Here is a 19,211-nt window from a genome sequence, read left to right on the forward strand (position 1 = left end):
CAGAGTTATAACTGCAGTTCCGCACACAGACTGTTTGCTTGTGATTCTTAGCTATTTGGAAAGAGCTGTCAGTCAGATTGAGGACCTCTCTCCCCTCTAAATGGATTCAGTTCCAGTCATGCGCAAGGTGTAAAATGCACAACGCTCAAGCGGGGCATCTATTCCGCCACGCACATAAACACGCACAATTTCTCTCACTCCCTGTTCTGTATCTGTCCTGGCGTACGCTGCCCTTGCACTTTCTCTGTCCTTTCACCCATTTCTGCGCCTCTTTCCTTCTCCTCCTACCTGGCTGTGGAGCAGGGAGTGGGGACTGGGGGGAACATTAGTGACAGAGTGACACGTGATAACGACATACTTTGAGATAAAAAGGCTTTTACCGCCCAGCCTTGGCAGGATGGAGAACGAGGAGGAGAGGCATTTCTACATCCACGCTCCTCTCATTACCTGCTGGCAGTATTTTGGCGCTGGCGCCGCTCCATCTCTTTCTCTCTTTGTCATGACCTGGCAGAGGGAGAGGAGGTAGCTTTGGTTCAATTTCCACCTCTCTCCTTGTTCTTGTAGTATCTCCGTCAAATCTTTACCTCTATGAATTCCTTCCTTCCCATCTTCCTCCTCTCTTTCTCACCTAATTTTCTTTCCACCTATCCTCCACCACTGTTTCCTTGCCTTTATGTCTAACTATTTCTCCTTCAAGTAATCCTACAAATTGAAAAAAAATGAGATAAGAAATATGTATAACAGTGCTGTTAAACTTGAATGTACTAAAAACATGAAAAATGTAAAATCCAAAACATTGATAACCTGAATTATTCCACCCTCATTTTCATATTTTGATTCAACTTTTTTGTTTTACTTTGCACTTTTAAGAAAAATTAAGTCACTTTTTACTCCATTCTATTATTTAAATCAGGATCCTGATGAATATATTTAATTCTGAGCAGGTTGTGCAGATCTGTTGGCATTAACAATACTGAGCTATTACAGCTGAACTGGCAAAAATGGGACCTTACCTGAGGTAGTTTAGTTTGCACTATCGCTGGGTTTTTGCAGATATCAAATGTAATTATGGTGTTGGCTTTCTGACTATGATAAGTGACCTGGGAAGAGCGTTTAAAGTCCAGTCAAATGTGATCAGATGGTGAGCTTCAGCCGCCTTGGCGCTGTCAAACGTATTTGGTATTTAAATTGCAAATTTTCGCTGGAGCGTGTTCAAACTGAATTTATATGTAAAAGGTCTGTTTCAAAGCTATACCTTCTCCAGCTCAGCTGCTCTCATTTTCTAGATCAGAAGCATATGAGGAGGGAAGGTATCAAGGGAACTGAAATTATGGACATGCATATTGTAAATGGAGAACTCAGCTGTTGTGGTGGAGGGAAAACAATGGACTGGCTTCGATGTCTGGGGGGGGGGGGGTTTACAAAGGACTTCAAATATGACACCAGTTAGCAGTAGTCTACAGGCTGCAGAAGTCCACTTGTGAGCAGAGGGGTGCAGATATAAATCATGGAGGTATTTCTGAAAAAAAAAACGACTGCAGCCACAGTTGTTTTTGTTGAAACATGTGTTGAGTCAGCTTTATAATAAGTGTAAGTTTTTGTGATGCTGTTGAACTGTATTGCATGTCTCTGTTATTCAGCCCATCCTTGTTGATATAGATGGGGTTGACAAAGTAATCGACACACCTAACATTTTGACCATACGAATACTGCTCTAAAAAAGTTTTAACACAAAGTAGGATTGATTTTAGGGCTCTTGTAGAAGATTGCATTACTTTTGGCCAGGTTTACCTTATAAACTGCCAACTGAGTATCGACTTGTATCAGAAATTCACCAGATGTCTCCAAGGTTAGAAATTCTCTGGTTAGCCATTATCTGAGCTACACTGTGACAATATTGGACACCACCGTCCTTGTAATTTTATTGTCATTGCTTGGCTTAAACCCTTTCGTTCCACTTACAGGAAAACTTAGTATAAAATTACATTTAGAAAAAAGAGTTTTTCTAGGGTTTTGGCGACAGTTTGGGAAGTTGGCCCTTTCCTGTTTCGTCCCTAAAGAAACCACAAGTATGGTGAGGAAGGACTTGATTGGTCTGAACAGAGCCTTGACCTCAACCCCATCCAACACCTTTGGGATGACCTGCAACACTGACTGAAAGTCAAGCCTGGTCACCCAGCCTCAGAGGATTCAGTATATACGTTATACTGTAGTTGGTACAAATCAATAAATCATCCACATTTTCATACTGTCACACAGTCTCTGCAGAGCCAAACCAAGTCTAGACTTTTGTGCTTAATCCCTCAGAAGCATTGTATTTTGCCTCCCACTTGTTTGGACTCCTCAGAATATTCTCAAAGTCACATTATCATCTGCATTACAACAACTTTGGGTCCAAAGAAACCGGCGGGCATGCCAATACTAACTTCTAATTATTCCCTTCTTCAATTATCCACACGCAGTCAGTCTCACAGACAAGTACACACACAAAAACAAGACACTCTAGCTAGTAAAAGACACACACACACACCTGGGCATAAAAGTATAATTTTGTGAGTTTGCTTGTATATTAGACAGCCTGCCATCCCTAATTAACAGAATCAAACAAGCTTCCCCTAAACACATTCTGCCGCATTGTTCATCAATTACTCGTTTAGAATTAATTAAGACCTGCTTTGTTTTTCAAAGTTGAATTTGATGATGGTGAAATTCTCCTGAGCTTGCTTATCGCCTCCGTTTCCCTTCCTCCCTCACGAAGCTTCTCACTGTGTCTTCAGCAGCCAAACTGAAAGCAACCTCAGCGAGCCAGGGAGAAGACTTTATTTGTCAATCCGCTCGCAGTGGGGGGGGGGTTGCATCCGACGGAAAAAGGTGGAACGGTTCAGAAAGAAAACCAAAATGACAAAAAAAAAGTGACACAGCCATCCCAACAAACATTTAACCGTAAATTATGAAGGAGGAGGTGAGGGAAGGTGCACCAGTAGCTCACCATTTAGTGAGGCTGAGGACTTACTGCGGCGGCCTGGGCCTGTTTGCTGTTTCCTGACGCACTCTACTGTAGCTGTCAAAAATAAAATGTAAAAGAAAAAAAAAAATGTCAAAAAGTGAGGAGTGGCAAAACGCTTCCTTCTTCTCAATCCCTCAGTCCTTTTCAGGAGATTTGGTACAAAAACACATTCACACAAACATACTCCAGCACCAGGCAAACACTCAGCTCAGTAATGGACTATATTTTTAAAAGATGAATACAAGAACACAGATTTGAATATTGTACACAGATGCTGAATAGCTTCCCAGGATATGAAGAAGAAAAAAAACCATACTGTCTATACCCACACTGTGCACCATATTCTTTAAATATAGACCCTGAGCCTGAGCCAAGCAGTAAAACATTATGTGCATATATCTACCACTGTCATCATACACACACGGATGAACACACTGACGGCGGTGCAGCCTGCAACATCCCTCCACTCTGAAAAATGTGGTCTATCATACATTATGCATATGGAGGAGATAAACCAGTGTTTTACATCAGAGTAAAGCTGCAGTTTGCATCAGAACAGCAACACAATGCCACAGTTGATTGTAGCACTGTGCAAATGTATATTATTACCTGAAGTGTATCTGTGCACAGGTGTGTGCGAGACCAGACAGTAATCGTATGTTGTGTGTGCATGTTCTCGTCCTGTTCCTGCATGTACATGCGGAAGTTTGTTTTCTGCCGAGTGTGTGCGGATGTGTGTGTGTGTGTGTGTGTGTTTCTGTGTGTTTCTGTGCGTTGCATTTGCCTAATACACGTGTGACAATGTGTGATGGAGTGAAGTGTGCATCTGGTCTACTGCGTGTATCTGACTTCTTAAATGGTTTTATAAACAAGCTGTCCCGTCGTGTTTGCACAATACGCACACGGTGCCTGATATGGCAAACACATTCTCACGCGAGCAGTGTACATATGCATCTAATCTGACAGTTTGATTGTGCGTGCGATGAAAGCTAATACAACGTGCAGCCACGTCATGTGCTTCAGGTCTATCTGATCAACTGCATCTGCTGCAGAGGCAGACAGCAGAGCACTCACATGGTTTCCCTCAGTTCATAAGAGTCCCTTTTTTCATTTTATATTATAGTTTTCAACTGGATATTTTAAGTAATTACAATCAGGAGGTGAAAGGAAAGATGAAAGGACAATGGAGAAGAAAAATCAAGAATAATGTGGCATAATAACGAAGGTAAAAATGAAATTGTAGTGATAGAAACACCGTAATGCAGAATGTATGTGAGGTTCAGTTCAAAGCTTACTTTTAAAATACATAAACACCTGGCAGAGTCTCTGAAAATGCAGAGCGTAAACATAAATTGCTCTATAGGTGTTTTGTTTGGGTGGTAGTGAGCTGACATTATTGCAGAAGCTGATCAAAGTAATTCCACACTTTCAATTGCAACCACACAAGTGATGCAGTTGATCAAAGATACAAATTTGCATTTTAGAAATTTCAGAAAACCGGGTGGGAGCTCTGAATTGCTTGTGTAATACCTTTAAATGGTTGGTGCTCACTTGCCTGTCTGTTCATTGATATCAGCATTTGTTTTAGCGATTGTGGATATGTGATTTTCTTCCTGTGAGATGTACAGTACAATATGTCACAATCCAATTCCCAGATGCAAGCAGAGCCCCAAATACACTTATCTCACAGAGCAAGACACATTCTGGCTTAATAACAGCCATCAGTCTTCACAGAGTAAACAGCAAACTCTCATTACATGTGTGCAATGTGTATTGAGTGAATGAGTCAGGGTGAAGCTGTGCACGTGTGTGTGTGTGTGTGTGTGTGTGGGTCGTTGTGTCTCATTAACAGTGTTGTTTACAGACAAGAGTTGGGGAGAGTTATGAGCTGGAAAGAGACAAAAGATGAGTTCCAATCATTTCATTTTATTAAACTGAAAGCAATTTTAGGCTCTCACTTTTACCCAATGTGTCCTCTCTCTGGCCCTTTTTGAATTTTGTCCCCCCTCCTGTCTTCCTCTGTTGCTTTCAGTATTCTTCCCCTTCCTCTTTCTGTCTCTCACCGACTCCATGCCATTTTTCTCTGTCTCTCTCTTTACACTCTATTACTGCCAAATTCCCTCACTAGCATGCGTCCTCTTGGCCTGAGGACTAGCGTGCTCCCAGCCTTGGCAGGACCTCTGATGGGCCGTCGGGCCTGGAAGGCCAATATGACTGGCGGCAGACTGGGTGGGCTGATCCAAGTCCATCACTGGGAGGGGGCAGGGGCCGAAAAGAATTGACTGCATGACTACAAACTCACTTGGGTGTGAAGCAAATGTCATCCCAGCTCTTTTCATTCCTCCCTCCATCCGTATTTCTTCCAAATGGCCTGCACGGTGGACCAGTGTCTGTTGTTTTTTCTGGGCTGTGTGAGTTGGAAGAGTTGGATAAAGCTCCATAAAGACCTGAATTCTAATGCTGGAGGACAGCAACCTATCTGGGCTTGATTTGGAGAATTTACAGTCAGATGATAAATACTGTGGGACATTGGTTGACGGAGATGGAGATTCTAAAAGAAGGAATAACAGCAGTTGGAAAGTAAATGGTGTCTAGTTGAGCACGTGCCTGTGTCAACTGCTTTTAAACCAAATAATGCACACATTGCAGTTCAACTGTATTTATTTCCAATGTCCATGTAACTACTGCCAAGATTTTGAAAGTTTGGCAGTGCATCTGTTTCTAACCTGGAGGGAATTTTTATCTGAACCGATAAGAGCACAAGGTTTAGTGCTGCACAAATAATTCCATTCACAGCTTGTATGCCTTTTGGAAAGAACCACGCGCACTGCCACATCCTTATAAAATCATTTGGTGACATTTGGCATGTTTTGTTCACACAAATTGTTCATGTATTGTCAGATGTTTTGGAAAAGTTGCAAAAATGTAATATTCTGCATTTGTTTTGGGTTTTTTTGGTCAAAAAGACTGGTCTAAGTTCTTCTTATGTGCCATATATCTCCACTGTTGTCTAAAAACAAGCCCACACACACATTCTGCCAATGAAAATAGTTATTGGATGAATTTGTATTACTCCGCCACTAAAAATAGTTCTCTAGCAAATGCACTATTCACCTCTGTTTGAGTTAATGTTTCCTTAAGGCTACAGATTTGTTGGTAATAAGTAAAACATATAAAAACACCCGCTTTATCCTTTAAATCCAGATGTTAATTGTACAATTGTTAATCACAGTCTGAAAGTTTACTTTAAATTATACAATAAAACTAAACTGCCTAAAGTATGCATAGATTAACTCAAAGTTTTTTTCCCTAAATTAAATAAAAAAAATTAAAAAAAATCTTGTAAAGCCTCAGTGTGTGTTTCTGTTGTGCATTTTTTCACCTGTCTGTCCTGTTGTATTAATGTTTTAAAAAAGCCCCCTGGGTTAAGATGTGAAAACTAAGCTAAACATTTTGTTCCACATGCGGGCTCATTTTCTACTCCAGTGCAAAAGTACAGGAGCGGTGTAAAAGCCTTAATACATAATTCACCACCATCTGTCTACAGCACATGTTGTGTAATAAAAGCTGTCTTGTACCCTCTTCTCCTCCCTCGTCTCCATCTCCCTTGCTCTCTACTCGTCTTGCTGCCATGTACTCATTTTTTCTAAATGTGTTTTTTTTTTTTTTTTTTGCCGTCTCTCACTCTATTGTCCTGTTGTTCCTGTGTAGCCTGTGTGTGTCAGACCACCTCACACACTCTCTCTCTCTCTCACAACCCTGTACTTATCTAGACATCACGCGGAGGAGCCGCGTGTGAGAACGCAAATCAGTTGGGCTCGACATTAAAAGGCCTTTACCCTGGCAGCTCAAAGTCTGTCGGATTGAGCCCGTGTGTGAACAGAGCAGGTCCTTGTCTGGAGAATTCAAAGCAAGCCGGTGGGCGTTGATGATGTTTCTATCAGGTGACTGACGAACATCTGAGGGTGAAGAAGGAGGGGCCATATATGTGAAGGAACACTGTAAAACACTGCGTCAACGCGGGCACCAAATAGAGTATTTCCAGTAGGCGAGACTGTGTCTGACACGAACAACGTCCTGCTACAAACAGCTTTCCATCTTTCCTCTCCTACACATTAAATATCTTTTCTCTTTCTTTCTCCCACTCTTCCTCCATTCTCCGTCTGCCTCTTTCTTTCTCACATCTTCTCACCCTTGGAGTGCTTCTCTTCAGCTCACTCTCCACAGTACAGTGCTGTCGATGACTCTCCATTTCACTACACATGCCAGTGGCAGCTCCACTCTACCTGGAGGTCAATTAGCATTTTTCCACCACTCATTAGGGCTATTGTCAAGGAAATGTGTGTGTGTGTGTGTGTGTGTGTGTGCCCCTGTGTGAGTGTGTGTGTGTAGGTGTGTATTTGTGTGGTCCCAGTCTCATCAGGTCTATTGTGGAGGCTGACAATGCAGTGGCCCTGTGAATCAGTTTCTTTTGTAGTCCTTATAGTGTCAAAGGCTGCAGAATGTGGGTGGTTAAGTGTCTGTCTCTCTCCGCATGCATGCTTTTGTGTTGTGTGTGTGTGTGTGTGTGTGTGTGTGTGTGTGTGTGTGTGTGTGTGGGTAGTGTATCAGCTCAGTGCAGGGAAACAGCCCACTGTTTAGTCTTCTTCACTATGTTTAGTGCAGAGGCTGTTCATAGTAGCTCAGCCTCATGGGGGGAGGGAAGAGGAGGAAGAAGGAAGAGGAGGAGATGGAGAGAAAGAAAAGGGGGTGACATGGGAAGAAAGGAGGGATAACACTGTGGGTTGGAGAGGCATTAGAACAAGTATATAAAAAAAAAAAACAATATTCTATTACTTTAACATGTCAGCGAGTACTGTGTGAAATGTCCAGTAGGGCATAAAAAAATAGAGCCAAACTGATCAGAACTGGTTATCAGCCATAAAGCAGAAAGATGGCATTTTCTTTCAAAAAAAAAAAAAAGAAAAAAAAAAGTGTATTAGTTTGCGGTTGCCAAAAGATAGTGTTAACTACATTTCCTAAATGTAATGCAGGTCTGACTTATTGGAGTGTGTGATGTGCCCCGGCCGGCTGCGAGCTAACAGCTAGCCAAGTCGACAGCTGGTGGTTTGAAACGAAATGAACTCACGGTGGAGATCTCAGCCCCATTTACGTTTTACTCCATTTTCACTGCTATTTCATGTCATGACTTGAGGGGGGGGGGGGAAATAAATAGAAACTGCATCAAATGTTTAGCAAAGTGCTGGAGGAGCTCAGATAACAGTCATGATTCTATGTTGAGTCCGCCTCTCAACATAAAGTGGAATTAGAGAGATCTACTGAATATTAGTCTCAGGGTGCAACTCAACATGAGGCAATTTACAATATGTTAATTATGAAATCATTTATGTTTTTTATGTGTTCTCATTTATTTATTTTTAGTATCTTGGGTGTTATGTTGTAGATGGAAAATAGATTATCATTTTCTATTAAGTTGTCATTACCTGTCCAACATTTAAGTTCATATAATGGTAAAGAAAGCTTCAGACAGTTCAGACCTCCACTGGGCATTAGTTCCCATTTTTACACTTGCCTTCTTTCTCTGTGACCTTTTGAAGCTGTGCTGCCTTACAGGCTCTCTTTCTCCTTCCTTTTTGCCGTCCTATACTTGAAGACCCTTAAGGCCGTTCTATAGGCCTGTGTGGTGCTGATACACCCTGCTGGACACCGTAATGCAAACGGAAATTTGAAATGGAAATGTGTGTGTTTAGTTTCGTAAACCTTGGGCATAAACGATGCATAGCAATGCATACATGTATTTCTGTATACCAATATACAGCATAATATTGTAGTACAGCCTTAAAACTTGAATAAATTGCTTGTATAAATGTATAGTGGTAATATTACCTCAACAATATAGACCGAGAAAATATAGACCAAGTGTGTGCAGCTAAAAATTAAGAGAAATGTGTTCTTTTCATATTTAATAACTCTCCTTTAGAAAGCAAAATCTACTTTCCTCTATTCCGTGTCCATTCATAGCCTTTGATTCCCCTCTGGGGGGTTGTGTTGCTCTGATGAATGTGACAAGAAGGGGCTGAAGGAAGGAAAAAAGGCAGCATGGAGGGGAACAGCACACCCTCTATTGTTATCAGAGGTGGAAATGTGTTCAGAAAAAGGCACTGTTGTGGTTCTTTCCATTCTGTGTTGATTTTTAAACTGAGAGATCTTTCTTTTTGTTTGTTTCTTTATATTCTTTTTTTTTTTTTTTTTTTTTTTTGAAATTGGAATTTGAAGCAGCCAAGGCCGTTCTGCACCGCAGGGTTGGAGTATTTTGATTGTGCAAACTGTCGGGGGTTCTGGGGCACAATGACATATTCCTCTCAGTCCATATGAACTAATTCCTGATTAGTCCTTAAGGGAATAAAGAAAATCGTATAAAAACCAAATAAAGAAACCATTTCAACACCTCTTAGAGTGGGTGGAGAGAAGAAAGAAAGCAGAGAACGCTCTAATCACTGATGTTTACTTGTGTGATATTCATGTTCAAAAAGGAGAGCCTGTTAGGTTAAGTGTGTTTGCTTGAATTGGCAGCTTCCACTCATTGCTTGAAAAGAGAAGGTTTTGTGGCAGTTAGTTCCATGATTGCACTCGCTACAACAATTCAGTTGCAAACACAATATGGATTCTGTTGGCAGATCATTAAACTATGAGTGTTGTTAACTTGCTTTGCATTTTCACTCGTTTTATTGCTCACTGTTGTGTATGATTATGACAATGACTTTATTGCACCCATTTGCCAATGTATTTCCCTTTAGACACTAACTGTTACTGCACCGTACCCAGCAAACCAAACTCATCATCAGAGATGGAGGCGTCATCTCATTCATTACTCTGCTTTGCAGCAATAAGCTGTTTTCGTCTTGTCGTCATGTTGATTTAGATGACTTTCTGAAGTGTTTTTGGAGCTGGTGGTGTGGTAAGATTGGACAGGAAAAACAAAATCATGATATTTGCGAAGAAAAGAGATTTCACTACTCTGTCTTAGTGTACAGTTGAGGGACGCTGATGACCTGAAGTTACACGTTTCACCATGAAGCAGCAGAGTGTAAGTGTAGGCTACAGTGCGGACTGTCAGGAAATGCCAAAACATACACATGTCATCAGCTATAATATCAGCATAACACATTACATTTTTCTCTTGAAGAAACCCTCTTATCTACTGGTTATATCTGCTATAACTACAATTATATAAATATTACTCGCTTTTTATTTTCAAAATATTATGACTGATACTCCATCAGCTCTGACTGGGTGCAAAGAAATTTTAGTCTGTGCTACTGACAATAACCTTAGTCCAAGCAAACGCCTACTGAGAGTGGCGGAGCCAGGGGGGTGGCCAATTATACGTTCCTCTGGAGGGGTTTGTAAACGGTGAAGCCAAACGTTATTTGATGTGAAGCAAGAACAGGAACAAAGGAACCTAAGAAAAGACGTGAAATGAAATGGCAAAGTTCCTCTCTTGTTTCCTGCACATCCACAAACTATCAGAGGCTAATTTCTGATGCACACCATGCATAAGCATCATAACCTAGCCTGTGTGCTGCACCGTACCACGCAGAAAAAAAAAAAACTGAATGAGATTCTAATTTCCGTGCCACTGCAAAGTGAGACCAGGTGTCGACCTGGCCACTACTATGAAAATTGTCTGGCTCTGCCATTACCTACTGAGCCACAATGGGGAGAACTACATTTCTGTGCTGCTTTAACAAGGTTTGTGTCTTGCTTCCAGGTGTTAAGAGGAGTAAATGCAATAAATGTACCAAAGATTTTTATTATCCACTATGTGATAACCAAATACAATAGGGGTGGTGAAATAAGCGGTAAGTGCAAAACTATTTCAGGTAATCAAAATTAATTTGTATTAAATTAGTTTTGTGTCCTGTGGCTGTTGCTCTGGGGAGAAAATGCTTTTCCAAGTACTCTGACTCATGTGGAAACTTTCTGAGCGCTGCATAACTGGAGAGAATAGTCTCTCTGCAGGTGAGCAGTTTTTCTCTTAAAATGGCCTATATGAGTATTTGATTAATCACATTTGCAAGCTAAAATTCAGCTGATGGTCTTCCTGTTTGATTTTCTCCCTGTTAATTCCTTGTCTTTGTAATTTGCTTATTTTTTCCCTAAGCCTTCCGCATCACAGGGAAATAAATTTACTTTTCGATCTCCTCTGTCTTCCCCCGGCTGACTCCACACTCAGTAATTTAGAGAAAGGGAGGCCAGGGAAAAGTCTGTCGAGAAGGATCCATCTCTCCAATCCCCAAGTCTCACGTTTTATCACCAGCTCTTTAAAAGCATGTTTAATGCGCTGCTCCAAATGGACAACTGCTCTTGTACATCACCACTACACAATTCTCTGTCTTCCTCAGGCCAATAGTGGTTTGTCTGTTTTAGTTAACTTGCTGTTTGTGTATGTCTCCTCCTTCTGTGTTTAGGTACGCGCATGTGTGTGCATGTGTGTGAGACAGAGACAGATGGCTTAGTTGTTCAGGAACGGCAGAACATAGGAACCTGAAGGGGGTCAAGGAAAAGCACAGACCACATACATATTTAAGGCAGAAAGAATATTCCTGCGTGTCCTTGTGCTTTTATTATCCCTTCACATTTTTCCTTCTTCCAGCAGGGAAACCGGAGAACTAAATTCCACTTTTTACAGATGTGAATTCACCTAAAATGACGTGAGGTCACACAAAGTCATTTCTGACATTGCTCATTTTTTAAATATTGTTCTGTGGAGCGACAGGGGTTCTCCGGTCAAGGCCAGTGCTTTGTACTGTTGGTTTGTATTAACTATGAAGCCACCATTTCCCATCCTAACATCATTTTAAGAAAAATGTTGAAGCAAGGACATCAGTTCTCCGCAATGATGGGGAGGCGATTTGGAGCTGAAAGCAGATCCAGGAGTGTCGTAGGGGAATGCAGCTGTGACTTGACTCTCGCGCAGACTGTAGCATTGTTTCATAGATCAGATTTTCCTTAACACCATTGCAACTGCAATTTCTACACCTTTACAGTGTCACATTATCTTTATATTTCACATCTTTTTAACTGTATAGATAGTATTGGAAAATTATGGAAAAATCTGACGCTGTTAACTGTTCACAAGCAAAAATACAGTAATACATTTTCAGAATTACTGCATATTTTTTATATTTAGTGTACTAGACACACACACAAATAACATACTGTAAATATATAATTAGTGTATACGTGTGCATCAATCTTGGTGTAATGTTTCTCAAACTCAGGCCAATAAAGCACCTTTGAATGTGAATATTTATAAATAGTACAATTTTTTCAACTCATATGCAACCCACTACTAGGCTACCGTTTATGTGGAACATAAATGTTGAATATCTAATGTTAAAAAAACTAACTATTTCTCCTCTATTAGCACTGCCCAGCACATTTATAACTGTATTATCCCCTTGTCTAAACTAAAACAGTGTTTTTATAACCGTTTTATAACGTCCTGACATTAAGTGCAGGCTGCGTCAAGCATTCGCTAAAATGATCAAGTAAAGTAATATCACAACAGAAGGCAGTGATGTCTTTCACCAACTTTTTCACTCCTCTAGGTCCAGTCTGCCCATATTTTGGTTTATTAAGGGTGCTGAGGGGAAACTAATTGAAAATGGCAACTCAGTATGCAGAACATGCAGGAGGAGAGTTGCTGGGGAAGAAGTGAGAAACACTTCAAATTTAATAAGTCATCTGTGTGACCACATTCTGCTGCTTTTACAGTGAATGAAACATAGTTAAGTTTTTAGTTCGGAGCATGTGAGGAATCTGGAATGAGGAAAACGTCAGGCCAGGCTGCACTGACTGTCCATAACTGACTGGATTCATTACATTCCTCCAGGACACAGTTAGTGATCAGTAATGTGCAATAATTTAGTATCAAGTCACCCTGAGTGAGAAGATGGAGCTGTTACACTGTGTAATAACTTCCAGGAATTTTTAACAAAGGGAATTTCTGCTCAGTAATTCCCCTCCCCTGGCACCGTTCTTGAACTCTGAACCATAGCTGTGTTCCACATTCATTTATTCTCTTTAATTCTTTCAGCCTGCCCTCTCTTTCAACTCCTACCTAGCTTGTTCATGGTCCAAAGCTTCACAGCTGGCAGGAGGGGGTGGGGGGAGGGGGTGGGTGGGGGTTGAGGGAGAATGTTTAAAAAAAAAAAAAAAAAAAAAAAAAAAATACATCCTAAAACATAAAAAAAGGATACTCCCTGTTTAGGGATAAAGAGCAGACTGCATCCTATCGGAGTGGCCAGGAAGCTGGGATAAGTGTAGCCTTGGGCATGCTTGCTTTGGTGCTGCACTATGCAACTCAGAAAAACAGAGACACAGCACAGTTACACACATCCACGTAAGCAAACACACACACACACACACACACACACACATAAACTGAAACACCTGCAGTAGATTTTATATGAGAGAGATGGAGAAGGGAAAGTGCAGAGAGACAAAGACAGCTGGGGCAATGTCTAGAAACGAACACGTGAGAGTGAGAGACAGAGATTCTTGTGGCATCTTTAAAGCTCTGCTCGCTATGCTGGCAGCTGCTGCTACTCGATATCACAGTGATGTTCACTGTACTGAATGAATCCCTGAGTGATATTACAATGCAAGTGTCATTAAGAGATGATGTTAAACTGTATCCGGACATAGTGGGATTATCAGTTTGAAATAACTGTTGCTCTCAGCTACAAATATAACATGTCACCAGTGGTGGAAATTAGCTGTATAAAGACAAGTGCATTTACTCAAGTGCTGTGCTTAAGTAGGGTTTTGAAGTACTTGTACTTAACATGAGTAGATGCATTTTATGCTACTTTGAATTTTAGTGTAGTAGAAGTGCAGAGAGAAATACTGTACTTTTCACTCCACTTAATTTGTATTACTGTACTGTACTTTTCAGTTTAAATTAACAAAAACACGGGACAAGCTTATAAAATTACACACATTATTAAAGACTAAACCAGAGGTTCTGAACATTTTAGGTTTGTAACCTCTTACAACGAAACAGTGTATGGCTGGGGCCCCCTTTTCACATTTCTTACTCATACAGTGCTTGACTAACACAATTATCGTTTGTCTGGTCCGAGATTACATGTTGCAATCATAACATTTGTCCTGTAATTTTCTGCAGTATAATTCTGCAATATTATAACTGCGTCCTATCCTTTGCATTCATAACATTGTGCAGTGCCAGTGTGCACACCTGTAGCTGTGTTTTCCCTGCTAGCTCCTCCTAGCCCTGTCTCATCAGAATCACTGGGCAGACTCAGTTCCGAGACTGCAAAAAAAAAAAAAAAAAAGCATTTCACCTGCTGGGTCTTTCCTGGATGCTCTGAAAATATTCTTTACTTTGGAACATTTCCTCCTCAAGTATTTTGTTCTTTTTAATTCTTGCCTTCTTGGCACCACCTTTCTCCTTTCTCTTTTTGCTGCTGTCCACGCTTCCAAACCAATGTGAACAGTGAACACACACATTCCCTGGAGGATAATACCAACACACGCTCCTACAGGTGTGATAACTCTATACAAGCCCGAAGGAGAGTTCATAGCTGTTATTGGGTCATTAGTTGACCAGTTACAATTCAAGGCACATCGGGGTTGTACCACTTGAAGAGGGGCCGCTCATTTATAGCCCTACTGCAAATATAGACTTGCTTGCAGCTCACATGCTGGCAGAGACAAGAGGCTGCAAGTGCATAGTTTGGGCTGGCCAGATGGCACAATAAGGTGCATACTTTTATATAATGCAACATTGTTAGCCTACACAATAATCAGTCCAGCCCCGGACCCGAAATGCTTACAGCCCACCGGGAATTCTCCCCACCCTTCCAATTCCACTCCGCTATTGCCTCATAGTGTGGATGCATTGAGGGAAAATTCAACACATTTTTTTGTAAACTCATTTGACATTATTATTAGGAGGCTATGTGAAGCATGAGCATGCCTCTCCTACAGGCACTACCAAGTGAATTAGTGAACAAGGAACTTTAAAAATGACTATTTAACAACCTCAGTGCTCTGGTAAACATCTTGACAAGCTGTTCTGTATTCAAGTCTGTGCTGTCTTTCAAACTCAGCATCTGCAATGTCTGCATCAATTTCCATTCTGTGCGGCATTTGACTATAGGGAGGGTACAGGTAGCCTGTGCAGACTGATTATTACAGCTATCATTTCAATCGAGCCTCAGTTTCCAATGAATGTCACAGTGTCAGTTCCGATTTCAGCCTGTACTTGCTGTGTTAAATTGAAGAGATATTGCTCCCTGAATGGCCCATATCTTTGTAAAGCATACACATATACACACACACCTGTACAGATGTGGACCTAGGCATCTTATGTAATACAAATATATGTACACAGACATGTATTTGTATGTTTGTAGACTCGTGTAGTAGAATTTGTCTGGACATTCCTACGCACTCACACACACACACACACACACACACACACACACACACACACACACACACACACACACACACACACACACACAGTCACTCACTCCCTCAGCATTTGGAGGATGAGTGAAGAGGGTTGTGTACTGAGTGGGTAGTTTAACTTTTGCTGGGTGATAATGGAAAACAAGTTGTCTTGGTGGGCAGCCATAATCATTTAATTTGAAGCACAGGTAGGAGCGCACAAGTTACAGAAGGCAGACGTGTTTATATTGAGCTTATCTGAAATTAATCAAAATCTTTACTCTCAGGGTCTGAACTGATTTCACACATATTTGGCAGCACCAAGTGAAAAATAAACAACAAAACTGTAAAAAAAAAAAAAATAATAAAATAAAAATAATCCAATTACTTGAGAAAAGAAGGTAATGATTTATTTAATAATAGTGATTTTGGTGGCACTAACATGATTTTTAAATTATACAAGAGTATAAGGGATTTCAGGAACCCAAACATATGAAGGCCAAACATTTTTTATTACATTTCTCAAGTTTTCAAAGTTTTCAAGGCTGAGATCACACTTTTTTTTTTGGAGGATTTAACCAAGGTCTTTCATTTTAGGAGCACATTCACAGTAGTGTTTGATTCATTTTTAAAGGTGAAAAAAAATTATATATTTATATATATATATACACACACACACACACACACACACACACATACTGTATAAATGAAAATGAACAGTATTTCTTCTGTTTATGTTTGTTTACTTACTGATAGATGAAATATGTCATATTTCCTAACTAAATAAAGTTCAACAATTGCCATCTACATCATAAATGCATGGTGTTTTGCACTGAGAAATGGAATAAGTAGTATCATCACAGCATCCCTACTTAACAGTCAGTGCAGGCCCAGCAGAGAGGATTAGGGGAACTAAAGGGTAAACATATACAGTGAATCTGTAATAACATTATCCAACAATGGAAACAGGGGCACATCAAGTCCCAGGTGATTTTCACAGGGTGACGGACAAATATGCTTCATATCAACAACAGATCTTAAGGTGAAACTATACAAAAACACTGGTTTTATTCATGCGGCTCCCTCCATTACCTTTCTGTCACAGCTCTGTACTGCTAACTGACCAATTCAGTAAACTAAGGGCAAGATTTACAAAATCTCTAGGTCAGCCCTCCAAGTAGGTTGTGTTTTTGCTTTGTAGTGTCATGAAGCCTTCAAAGACTGGAGGAATGCACAAGTCTCGCTTGGCTGACCAGTTCTCTTGAGGCGGTTTCATAAGCATGACCTCATCCTGCATAACAGCTAGAAACCTTACGTTAGAAAATAATAGACAGGTAGAGCGATAAAACATGGTGAAGCAGTTCTCCCTGGTCCGAAACTGTTCTTTGAATTTGCTTTTGTCCATAATTATTGCGGTTATTTTATTAGCGAGCCATATACCGCTTCAAAGTGTCCAAGTGCACAGTCGCACAGTGCCTCAGTAATCCCAGCTATTAGAAATGACATTTTAAAGCCGAGCAAAAGGACCCTTCTTTCATATGTACTAATTGAAACAGCTTTTTTGAACCATTGTACTCTCAAGTTTTTTTTTTTTTTTACCCATTTCCTCTTACCTCACATTGTCCCTCTCTCTATATAGTCCTTGTTGCTGCTCTTCTGTGCTTTTTCCATCGTTCCTTCTGTTTGTGCCTCTTGTACTTTTACTGCAGGGAAAAGGCCACACACACACACACGTTGTTGGTGGGGTAGGAATCCCTTAAAAGCAGTGTTAAAAAGCACTCCAGCAGACAAAACACTTAGTTCACTTTCGGATCAGTCACGACATCAAACAAACTACCCCCTCGCCATGTTGTAGCACTCAGAAATTTGTCTGCATACACAAGCCCTGCATCATGTAATGATTCTCCAAACCTCCACCAGATGTACAGTATGTGGGTAGGATCATGCTAAGTGTAGGTCAAAGTGACAGCTTTTCGTATTGTGTTCTGTCAGTGCAAAGTGCCTCTTATCCTCCTCAATGTACAGCATGTGTTTCCTAGACTGCATCAGTAGTTGTCAAGCAGTCTGTCCACAGGACCTGGCTATTATCTAATATTATCATATGCAGAGTGGTGATCCCTTTAACCTTCAAGTGAAATGGATGTTTAGGAGTTTGTTGTGAAATACTGAACAGATACAGGACATAATGTAATGGTACTTGGTCCCAACATGGCAACCTCTTTTAGATGTAGATCACAGTAACAAGCCATCATCTAGATTTTGACTCAAGCTGCTTTGTTTTGTCTTTATTACAAGTTAGGAGCTGCAAAATCTAATCCATAAACTTTCCCCTTGCGATATATCTACTGTACATGCTGTTAGTGACCCAAGTCACTTAGTAATTATGTTTAACATGATTTTGTGGTGGCTAAATCCCCGAAACAGCATGTCTATTTGTGGGTATAGCTTACTTGGATGTCAGAGGACACTACACAGAAACATTAAATTTGTTTGAAAATCACAGGGCAGTGTTGGCGACTCTAGAGAGTAGCTGAGGTTTGTCCAAAAAGTAGCTAGATTTGTTGCTAGGTGGTTTTTTGAAAAAGGAAAAAAAAAAAAAAAAAAAACAGACGTACTGTAGCGACTGTTTGAAACTGTTTGTGTCGATTCATTTTGACGGAGCAGCGGAACAATGACTCAGTCATGTGACATTCAACTAACCAATGGTGTAACCTGATCACTCAACTCTATCACTCAGTCAGTGACGGACATTTGCGTTCATAGGGCTGGCCTTGTAGTTGCAGTCCCGCTAAAAAATGAAGTGAAAAATAAAACAGAGAGATAAGTTTTTAAATGTTAAGTGACACAATTAAAGCTACAAACTATGTACTGTACAACCTCCATTTCAAGCCAAGAAAAGCAGATGACTGAGTTGTAAGAGTGGAAGATTTTTTTAAATAAATTTGTCTCTCATATTAAAACTTTGTCCCGAATGTTCATAATGGAGAATCTACATATTCAAAACAATTCAACCTGATATAACCAAACCTGTCACATAGAAATTGTGTTTATATACCACCACAAATTTGCAACAGCAACTTATGTTTTCAATTCACATAATCAGGAAATTTACATCTTTGGAAAACTGTATAATCTTGCAGGACAATATCCCCTTGTAGTGACTCCAACTTTATTAAACAGTTTTATCATTCATTATGTAGTCTTAGTAATATATAAACAAACATTTCTAGAAGACAGAGTTGCTATAACAACTAGACCTATAAAGTATTTCTTATTCAAATAATATTCAAACATACTTCTCACAAAAGTTTAGAAAATCCTGAAAGAAAGTTCTGTATGTGAAGGGCAATGTAGTATCACCTTGGTGCCCAGCACATATACATGTACTTTATAACAGATCAAAAACTCAGGTAAAACTGACATTTGCTGCACAGACATTTTAGGAAATAGGCTTATTCACTTTCTGAGAGTAAGACTGATACCACTCTCATGTCTGCAGCCTAAACACAGTAAGAGGCTAGAGCCAGGAGGCGATCAGGCTGTTTAATGTAACAGGCGTCAGACATTTAAGTCTGCTTTCAGAGTTTATGGTATAAGTGACTGTGAAAGTTAATCTAAGAAGAGCGATGACAAGTTTCCAATTTTCTCCGCGGCCCAGAGAGGTGATGTAGGAGGGGATTTATAAGGTGAGAATTACTGAAAGGAGAGACCCAACAGAGGG

General features: G+C 40.3%; 1 long non-coding RNA gene across 1 annotated transcript in view; it reads right to left on the reverse strand.

The window, feature by feature from the left end:
• Positions 1-16,286: 16,286 nt before the first annotated feature.
• The window catches only part of LOC139634854 (uncharacterized), a 33,198-nt gene continuing 30,273 nt past the window's right edge, over positions 16,287-19,211 (reverse strand). The window contains exons 2-3 of the long non-coding RNA XR_011694087.1: positions 17,104-17,193; positions 16,287-16,781 (exon numbers count right to left, since the gene is read on the reverse strand). This is a non-coding gene — a long non-coding RNA (uncharacterized lncRNA). The remainder of the gene's footprint in view (positions 16,782-17,103; positions 17,194-19,211) is intronic.

Source organism: Trachinotus anak, unplaced genomic scaffold (assembly GCF_046630095.1).
Source record: "Trachinotus anak isolate AG129_WGS33_773 ecotype Australia unplaced genomic scaffold, CSIRO_AGI_Tana_v1 ptg000018l, whole genome shotgun sequence".
Lineage (NCBI taxonomy): Eukaryota > Metazoa > Chordata > Actinopteri > Carangiformes > Carangidae > Trachinotus > Trachinotus anak.